Raw genomic sequence first — 9,830 nt, forward strand, 5'->3', positions numbered from 1 at the left:
ATTAGCATTGTTTAATCCTAAAAAATCTGTAAAAAATGAAATATTGTATAATTCAAACAATAAAAAAAAAGAAATAGTGAGTGAGGGACATCATCGACTGTCTCATTTGCATGTCACTGAGCTGTGCATATTACTGCTTTGTGAAAAATAAGCGAAACATTCAAATGTCATAACTTTCCTATTTTACATCCAAGCTTGAAGAAATTTGCAGTGTTATGCTAGTTTGATTTTTCTCTATTTGCTCAAAACAAATATTCAGACTTGACCTTTATGAGGAGGGGGGGGGGGGGGGGGGAGGTGTCATGACGTTTTGACTGAATAGTGTACAATGGAGGCTTGCATGGATGTATCCACCCACCTGTGTGCAGCATGTTTGAATATGTGTACATGGCCTTAATTTAGGTAGGGGCTGACTTAGATTTAAGAAAAAAATACTTTAATAGACCAAAGATGACAATTGAGTAACAGAGATGTTAAGTATTTTACTCTAGTAGAATACTGTGTAAAATACTGTGTAAAATGTTTGAAATTCTGGCCCAAGTATTGAATTGAATACTGCCCTTTCCAGCCTTGGATTTCTAGTTTCATTGCAATTATTAATCAAGCAATTATTTGTTCTGCATAATAACAACTCGTTTGCTGCCATTGTTGACTAATAGAAAGTTGTATGTTTCTTGTATTATTTATCAAATATTATATAAAATGGTTTAAATCATGAAAGAAATAGTATACATACATGTAGTATGTAATATCTGATTTTATGCTTATCATGTCTTGAAATATTAATATTATGATGATATGATTTATTATATTTATTGCAATGAATTATTACATTCAAAGTTTGAAAAATGTAGAATGATTAATTTTTTGGCTTGTATGCTGCAGGGGCGGATCCGGGGGGGGAGTGGCGGGGGGAGGTGGCGAGTCGTCCTTAATTTTTCCAAATTTTTCTCGGGAAAGGCCCAGAACCCCCGTCAGGACACGCCTTCAGTGCTGTTACGATGCCTTTGGCCCCCCCCCCTTAGAAAATTCCTGGATTTGCCCCCCCCCCCCTAAAAAATTCCTGGATCTGCCCCTGTTAAGAACTTGGGTTTGTTTTAAATCATGAAACGTATTGTTTGATTCGACGCAAACTTTTAACATTGTTGGTTTTTATACAATAATAATTATCAATAGACACTTATGTAGCACCATCCTTGAAATATTCTTTTCCGCGGTGGACTACTGCTGTTTCCCCGGCTTTAGCTTCAGCTGCTGTGTCCAGCGCTGTGCATTTCAAGCATTAATCCTGCTGGGTATGGCTACCCAGAGTGACCTTACCTGGGTTGAGTACGGCACAATGTGGATCAATTCCTTTCAGTCCACATTAACTACATGAGGTAGTGAGCTATGGGAGTCTCGTAGGCTAGTTGTTCACACTCTTTCCTGCCAATCAAGGGGGTCAGGGAGTCGAATCCTAGGCATGGAGGATTTCTTTCAGCAGGACATTTTTCTGCATTTTGCTGCACTCGACCCAGGTGAGGCAGAGTGGTACCCAGGATGAATATCAAATCCTTGAGTTGAACATCTGCCAGATTAAGGAGAATGAGCGCCTTGAGCAGAGCACTCTATTGAGTGCATTTGAACGCTTCATAAGTTTTTATTATTAATTTTATTATTCATAATTAATGTTATGATTTTTATGTGTATACTAAATAGAGCTATAGTTGTGCTACATGTATGTGTTCATGTACATATAGATGTCCTAGGGACAATTTACTGTGAATTTCTTTTTAACGTTTTTGTATTCAGAGAATCTTGATTTTGTATTCATTGTGATAATGCACTGTTGATTTCGAAAGCTAGGGTTACACCAGAACTGAATCAGCTGCGAATCCATCCGAATGCACGTATTCGGGTGTTTTCAGGAGAATTTTGTTCTCCCTCCGCGAATGCGAGAAAATTTCATAGGGATTCTGGAACATTCGCGCAGGAATTCGGCTCATTTTGAAATGTTCAAAACCAGCCGAATACCCTCCAAATGTTCCTGAATGTGGCCACAACAAATTTTATTCGAGCCATTTTGGGGATGTATTCCAATGACATTCGGTTCGATTAGGGGAGGCATTGGGAGTATTCTTGGCAGATTCAGATCTATTTGTATCATTCAGGGCATAACGGTCTGAGCTTGGTGCTCTCGGCCATACTCGTTTGGATTTGGGTCAACATTCGGGTCATCTTTCGACTAATGGGAGCAGTCGGGCCATATTTGGTTGATTCTTGGCACCTTTGGCTCGATTCTTGCCACTATTCGGATGGAATATGGCTTTATTAAAGATTGTCAAAATTGATTTGGGTCAATTTTTGACGATTCTGCGCTGAATTGGTACCTATTCGGGACCCATTCGTCCCTATTCGGGAGCTCCATGAATCAGAGACTAATAAGTTCCAAATCCACCGACCGAAACCATCCGAATCAGGCCGTATTTGGGCAGAAGCAGTCTAAATGTATTCGAGAGAAATTGGTTCTGGTGTAACCCTGGCTTAAAGAGGAAATTTAATAGTCTGCAGGCTCAGACCTTTATTTTTCATAATTCGCATAGCGCAAAATGCAGAGTCTGAACTAGTGAGACTAGCTTCACTATGTACTGTGGCGGGACACAGACAGAGCCTTTGGCGTCTAGTCTTGACTCTAGACCTGTTATTGGTTAAAGTGTCAAATATGAGTATGTGCTTGCAGACTAAGAGGGAGTTTGAAGTTTTTGCTCGGCGATATACGGAAGATTCATGAACAGAAAATGTATTGTCAAATGTCCATCAAATCGTCGGCGGTCATCCAAACCGTTGTATCACACATACGACAGTGCGAACCCATTTCAGAGAAAATTGATTTCAAAATTAACTCTAAATTTCACACTTAGTTCCCCAGTCTTGCAACACATTCATTGCTAGAAAAATACATGGTTGGAAAGACCAAGACAATTGCCTGACATTGGTATCTTTATTTTTACACAAAACCAAGGATCAGAGAAAATGTCGTAAAAGAGCTACATGCTTGTAATTTCTGTTTGAGTGGTTTAGATTTTCCCTGTACAAAAACGCCATAGGTGATAAAACAACCCTGACCGCGATTTCAATGCACCCGATAAGTCGAACGTCGTATCGCTTTTTCATGTGCAAAGTCAATGCAGTGCTGATACTACGGTTTGCTCTGCTACAGTACACGTTTCCAATTGGATTTGCGCATTTTATCAACAATTTTTGCATGGCATCGCCTGAAAATCCTCTCGTATCTCAAATACTAAATTGTTGCCTAGAAATTTAGTTGTGAATGGAATAGGACTTGTACTTTCATTTTCTGCAAAAATCTCAAAAATATTTTTTTAAAAACCAAAATTAACTCGAACGACAGTTCGGATGAACGTCGATGAAATGACAGAGAACGAATTAGAACTCCTTGTCATAAATTGGCGAGCCAAAATGGAAGTTTAGTCTTCCATTCTGAGTGAATGATATATTTGCACCTTTTCATCAGCCGTTTTTCTTACTGTTCCTGAATCCTGTGTACATCGCTGAACAAAAATTTCCTGTTGATGCATCAACATGTCAAGATTGTCATCATCTTGGCATTTTTTTTAAATACTAAAATATCATCTTCATATGTATGTATAGTACTATTCAGTCTGACAGGGCTGTGTCAATTAAAAAAAATCAAATGTAACTTTGGTACTAGTTGCCTTGTTTTTAACATTCCATATTTGTAACAATCTTGTTTATAATATATGTGTAATAGGAATATTGTATGGTAATCCTAAACAATTGCTAAATGACGTCTTGGCATTTCCTTCACCAAATCTCCTCTATTTGTAATTATAGCTCTATCTTGTTTGTCATGGCTGTGCCAATCTTACTTTAATTACTTTAATTATTGTACCATTTGCCTTACATTTGATATTACATTAATTTTTCATAATAATTTTATTTGTATTACTGTGTGTTATAATGGTAACTGAGTGAGTAAAAAATATATACTCCCATAAATGGCTAAAGGTGATTGAACATTGGGGTATTTTCTTTACTATATCTCATCAATAGAGAGGTATAGAACTATTCCATGTTTCAGGGCTTGTACATGTAAGCACTATTCAGTGTTTAAGGGCTTGTAAACACTATTCAGTGTTTTAGTGCTTGTAATGTAAATTATACTATTCAGTGTTTCAGGGCTTGTAAATACTATTCACTGTTACAGGGCTTGCAAACAGTATTCAGTGTTTTAGGTCTTGTAAACACTATTCAGTGCTTTAGGGCTTGTAAACACTGTTCAGTGTTTCAGTGCTTGTAACACTATTAAGTGTTTCAGGGCTTGTAAACACTATTCAGTGCTTTAGGGCTTGTAAACACTATTCAGTGCTTTCGGGCTTGTAAACACTATTATTCAGTGTTTCAGAGCTTGTAAACACTATTATTCAGTGTTTCAGAGCTTGTAAACACTGAACAGTGTTTCAGTGCTTGTAACACTATTATTTAAGCCCCTTTCACAATTGACGTACGACAATTTGCGACCTTTTGGTCGTGCGATAGGCTGCAACAGGCATCAATCGCTAGTCATCTCATAAGATCGCACAGAGGCTTTCACAGTTGCAACAGCCGTCGTACAACAAAAACAACCAGTAAACCCCGTTGCACGAGTAAGTCGCATATGCTCTTATTGTGCTCGTGCGATCACATGCGAGTGTTGCACGAGGGATTGCGAGTGGAACGGTCGCATACATGCGAATGAAACGGTAGTGCAATGTTGTAAGCCGTTGCGATCGGTCTTGCAACAGTCTTATGGCCCATATTATTATCGCAACCAGTCGCAAGACAGGTCTATGTACATGTAGGTCGCTTGCACATGTGCAAGTGTTGTACGACCTCCAGTCAAGTAAATGATACTACTTAGTTGTGCCACCTCTCGCACCAAGTCGTACAACGTTGAACAACACTCGCACGATGATCGCCCGAGCGATGGTACGACCCCGGGTACGGCCTGATGCGAGTGAATCGATCGTATTTGATCGCGTTCGGATTTTGAACATGTTCAAAGTTCAGATGTGACCAGTCACGACCACCTCGAGTTCGTGCGACCGTCTACAACGACTGCGAGTGCTCGCAAGACACCAAGAGATCGATCGTGCAACAACAAGAAAAAACTGTTGCAGGCGGTCGTAAACTGGTCGGACGTCAATTGTGAAAGGGGCTGAACAGTCGCATACAAGCGAATGCAACGGTAGGGGAATGTTGTAAGCCATAATTTCGATCGATCTTGCAACAGTCTTATATTATCGCACCCAGTCGCAAGACTGGTCTCTGTAGGTCTCCAGCACATGTGCAAGTGTTGTACGACCTCCAGTCGACTAAATGCGACTATACTTAGTTGTGCCACCTCTCGCACCAAGTCGTACAACGTTGAACAACACTAACACGATGGTCGCCCGACCGATGGTACGACTTGTTGCGAGTGAATCAATCGTATTTGATCGCGTTTGGATTTTGAACATGTTCAAAGTTCAGATGCGACCACTCACGATCACCTCCGACCACCTCGAGTTTGTGCGATCGTCTACAACGACTGCGAGTGCTCGCAAGACACCAAGGGATCGATCGCGCAACAACAAGAAAAAACTGTTGCAGGTGGTCGTAAACAGGTCGTACGTCAATTGTGAAAGGGGCTTTAGTGTATCAGGGCTTGTAAACACTGTTTAGTGTTTTAGGGCTTGTAAACACTATTATCCAGTGTTTCAGAGCTTGTAAACACTATTCAGTATTTCAGGGCTTGTAAACACCATTCAGTGTTTCAGAGCTTGTAAACACTATTCAGTATTTCAGGGCTTGTAAACACCATTCAGTGTTTCAGGGCTTGTAAACACTGTTATCGAGTGTATCAGAGCTTGTAAACACTATTCAGTATTTCAGGGCTTGTAAACACTATCCAGTGTATCAGAGCTTGTAGACACCATTCAGTGTTTCAGGGCTTGTGAACACTATTCAGTGTTTTAGGGCTTGTAAACACCATTCAGTGTTTCAGAGCTTGTTAATACTATTTAGTGTTTCAGGGCTTTGTCCATTTAAGTTAACTTACTGTACCAGTTGTCTTATACATGTATGTATTTAGCAATCCATCTTTGTTAGTGTTGTCTGTAATCTGTAACAATAGATGTACTTGCATGGCAATAGAGTGAGTAAAAAAAAAATTCATTGTCAGAAATGGCTTATCACTACAAAGATTGTTTATAAATAGTTCATTATCAATCATAGGACAGGTAGTGTTTAACTCGAATCATTCAAGGTAGAATTTTTCTGTTATCAATCCAATCCTTGATGTACACGAACCATTCAGTAATAATCAAGAATTCAGAATTTATCAACAAACTATCATTAGCAAGTTTCACCCCTTTTTTTAGATTAGCCTGGTATATATCAGAGTATTAAGAATAACATTTTATTTGCATTTTAAAGGTTTCCAAGGGGGATTTTAAGCTCACAAAATAACCCAGGTAAGTTAGGGTTAACAGTAACTCTTATGCAACGGGCCCAGCTCATGTCGTTTGAAACATTTAGCCTTCTTTTTAAGAACTGTTGCCAAAATAATAAAACCAGTCCTTTTCAGGTCCACCTTTATTTGGCCAATCAGGTGCAAATATTTAAGTAGCTTATAACAGTACTGTTGTCTATGGAAATTTGTTTTAGGTAACATTCCTGTACACTTATCACAGTACTCCATGTATCCATGTGCTTCCATTTAACTCGACATCAATATGTAAGTTGACCAAACATATTATTTGCAGTTTATTGAATTCATGATTTGCATTATCATGTATTACTGAAAATAACCTGTTTAGTTAATCTTATAGTTTTTGATGAGTCTTCCATCATTTCAGAATTAATATTTAATAATGAAATTGTAAATTATGTCCATTGAGTAGGCCTAATGCTGCTACTGAATATGTTGTCCCAGGATAAACAAGGACTAGGCCCCGTGGAAGCTTTTCTTTATATATTATTTATTCAGATTTCCATTCATTTTCTTGTTAATATATTCTCCATTTATATGGAGAATATATATTTCCCAATTGCATGTATGTGTGTTTGATTAGGACAGCTCATTTTGTAGTGCAATAATTGAAAAGAATATGATTATGAATTTATGTTGTAAAATAAACTTCTATCATAATGATAGTAATTCTTATGATTAGAATGATAAATTACGTTGTTAATACAGTTAAGGTTTATTCAGTGCAGTCTGAAGTAAATGACATCGTTTGTTGACTATTTATCAAAATAAATTTGAGACATTTGATCAGCTTTTTTTCTTCGAATTGGTACTTAATTGTTTCTGTTTCATTATGATACAGTGCTCCCCCCATAAATAAATGAAACCGAGATTTAGCAATGATTTATCGGAACTAAATTACAAATACAATAGACAAAATGACCTGTCATTCTAAAGCTAAGAGTCCCTTCTTTAAGCTGGGATAGGACGTTAAATGGAGGCCCTGTGTCGAGGAGAGTCACCACCTTTGCACGTTATAAACCCACTGCACTAATCGTAGAAGAGTATAGAGAAACCCTGGTTTAGTGGTCGACCTCCACTGCCCCTGTCTGTTATATCGGGAGGAGAGACCTGCGGGTCGATCACATTGATTCAGTCCCAAGATTCAGCTCGATTTTTGCCTCCAGGCACAGGTGACGCCAAACTAATAATAATAATTATAATAATAATAAATTTCTCATTCACGCATGAGTGAGCAAAACCAATTTGAAGAAAGGATACCAAACTGTGAGTCATATCTTCGTATAGCAATTGGTTTTGAATCTATGTTCCTCCTTTTGTTTTGTGAAATAGGAGCTTTGAAGATTTCTCAACACATATTTTAAAAATAAATTTACATCCTTTCGTTATTAACTTGTTCATGAGAGTTTCCCAGGGCGCCGGGAATATTTTTTTTCAGTGGGGGTGCTCGCATGGGCTGAAATCTCTACTGAAAGGTGTGTGTGTGTGTGTGTGTGTGTGGGGGGTCAATACAGTTTTCCATCGTTCTTGTATACACACACACACACGCACACATGTAAAGGCACCCCCCCCACACACACATATATATATATATATACAGTTTGGCCATTAATTTCTCCCAACTCCCAATTTTACACAATGCATATTTGACATCATTCCAAAGATCATTTAATTCTCTTTAAAATGATACCATGTTTGTTATGATCATGCCCTCACGAAAAAAGTAGGATTCAAATGTGTTGGATGAGGTCTGAATTGAAAAGCTGCAAAGCGAGCAAAAAAACGTTTGAAAATCTGAGTTTGGCCATTTATAATTCCTCCCAACTCCCAATCTTACACAATGCGTATTTGACATTCGAACGATCATTTAATTCTCTTTAAAATGATACCATGTTTGTTATGATCATGCCATCACGAAAAGAGCAGGATTCAAATGTGTTGGATGACGTCTGAATTGAAATGCTACAAAACAAGCAGAAATAGTCATGAAGGGTCAATACAGAACATGATTCTTTTGTCTGTGTCAATAGAGATGAAAATCCATTCAAATCAAGCCCCTGCTTCTTCATTTTAATGTTTTGGTGTGGTTTATGTAGTGATGGTTCTGTGAGATAACATGGTTTGAGTCGTGGTTTGAAATACCCATGAATGTTTGGTTGTTTGCTATGTGTTTGATTCCATGTTAATGTTGATGTTAAGGTGCGTGAAAACAATTAAAAGAAACCGCTGAGAAACTCACTCTTCACCACGGAAAAAAAGAACAGTGACTTTCAATATTGTGTCATTTTGCAACTTTTGACTTTCGACATTGCCCCACATTTCAAGGCACTGCACCTCCATGTGAACCACAATCATATCATGTAGGGTATCATTTTAAAGAGAATTGAATGATCTATTCATTAATATTGATATTTACTAAAACCGAGGAGAGATTATCGATCAAAGTCAAATTTCCAAACCTTTTTTGAGGAGTTTATATATATATATATACATATGTTGATATATATATTTAAAAAAAACGGGACAGTTTTGAAAAGTCTTTTGAACAATTGATTCAAATCATAATATCTATATTTTGATGTTAATAGATGCTCAACCCTCACCTTTGATTTTCCGAACTGGCTCAAACCATACTTTGTGTACTATAAAAGTCTCTGGAATGATGGCGCGCACAGGTCAAAGACCCGACCTAGAATGCTGCGCTCAGAGGCGGCAGAACATCAGGCTCGGACAAAAGTGGAGGCCGGGGGGCATCTTTTGTCTGTCAAATAATAGGTGCCCCTCCACTTTAATTGTATGAGCCTGATGTTCCGCCGCCTCCGGCTGCGCTTATGTTGGTTTGCGCAAGGTTTGTGCCTCCAAATAGCGCTCTAAAGAATCATGCGCGTGGCATTAATTATTTACGAACTGCGGGCTCAAACCGTGGTTTGTGCCGCTAAAAAACAGTACGTATGATGCGCGTGAATTTACGAAGTGACCCAAACCCCCTGTTTTGGGTAAAAATTAGCAGCTTCTTAAATGCACACATGCGCTTTATTCCAAATATTGAGAGAATGAATACGAAATTTGCGGGCAAATTTTTGATATTAGTTTAAAATAATAGAATGTACGATTCAAATTGGTATAAATAATTGATCTGGTTTCTTTCAAAGCGCAAAATTAGGAGGGTCTGAAAAATATTCAAACTTTGAACGCGATAATCTTGAAATCATGTTTTGGAGTCCAGTCGAGGTTTGAGCCAGTTCGTAAAATTACTGACGCTATGTGCGTGAATCCGTTGTGATTATGACGTGAACTA

Source organism: Lytechinus pictus, unplaced genomic scaffold (genome assembly GCF_037042905.1).
Source record: "Lytechinus pictus isolate F3 Inbred unplaced genomic scaffold, Lp3.0 scaffold_20, whole genome shotgun sequence".
In the NCBI taxonomy this organism is placed as follows: Eukaryota; Metazoa; Echinodermata; class Echinoidea; order Temnopleuroida; family Toxopneustidae; genus Lytechinus; species Lytechinus pictus.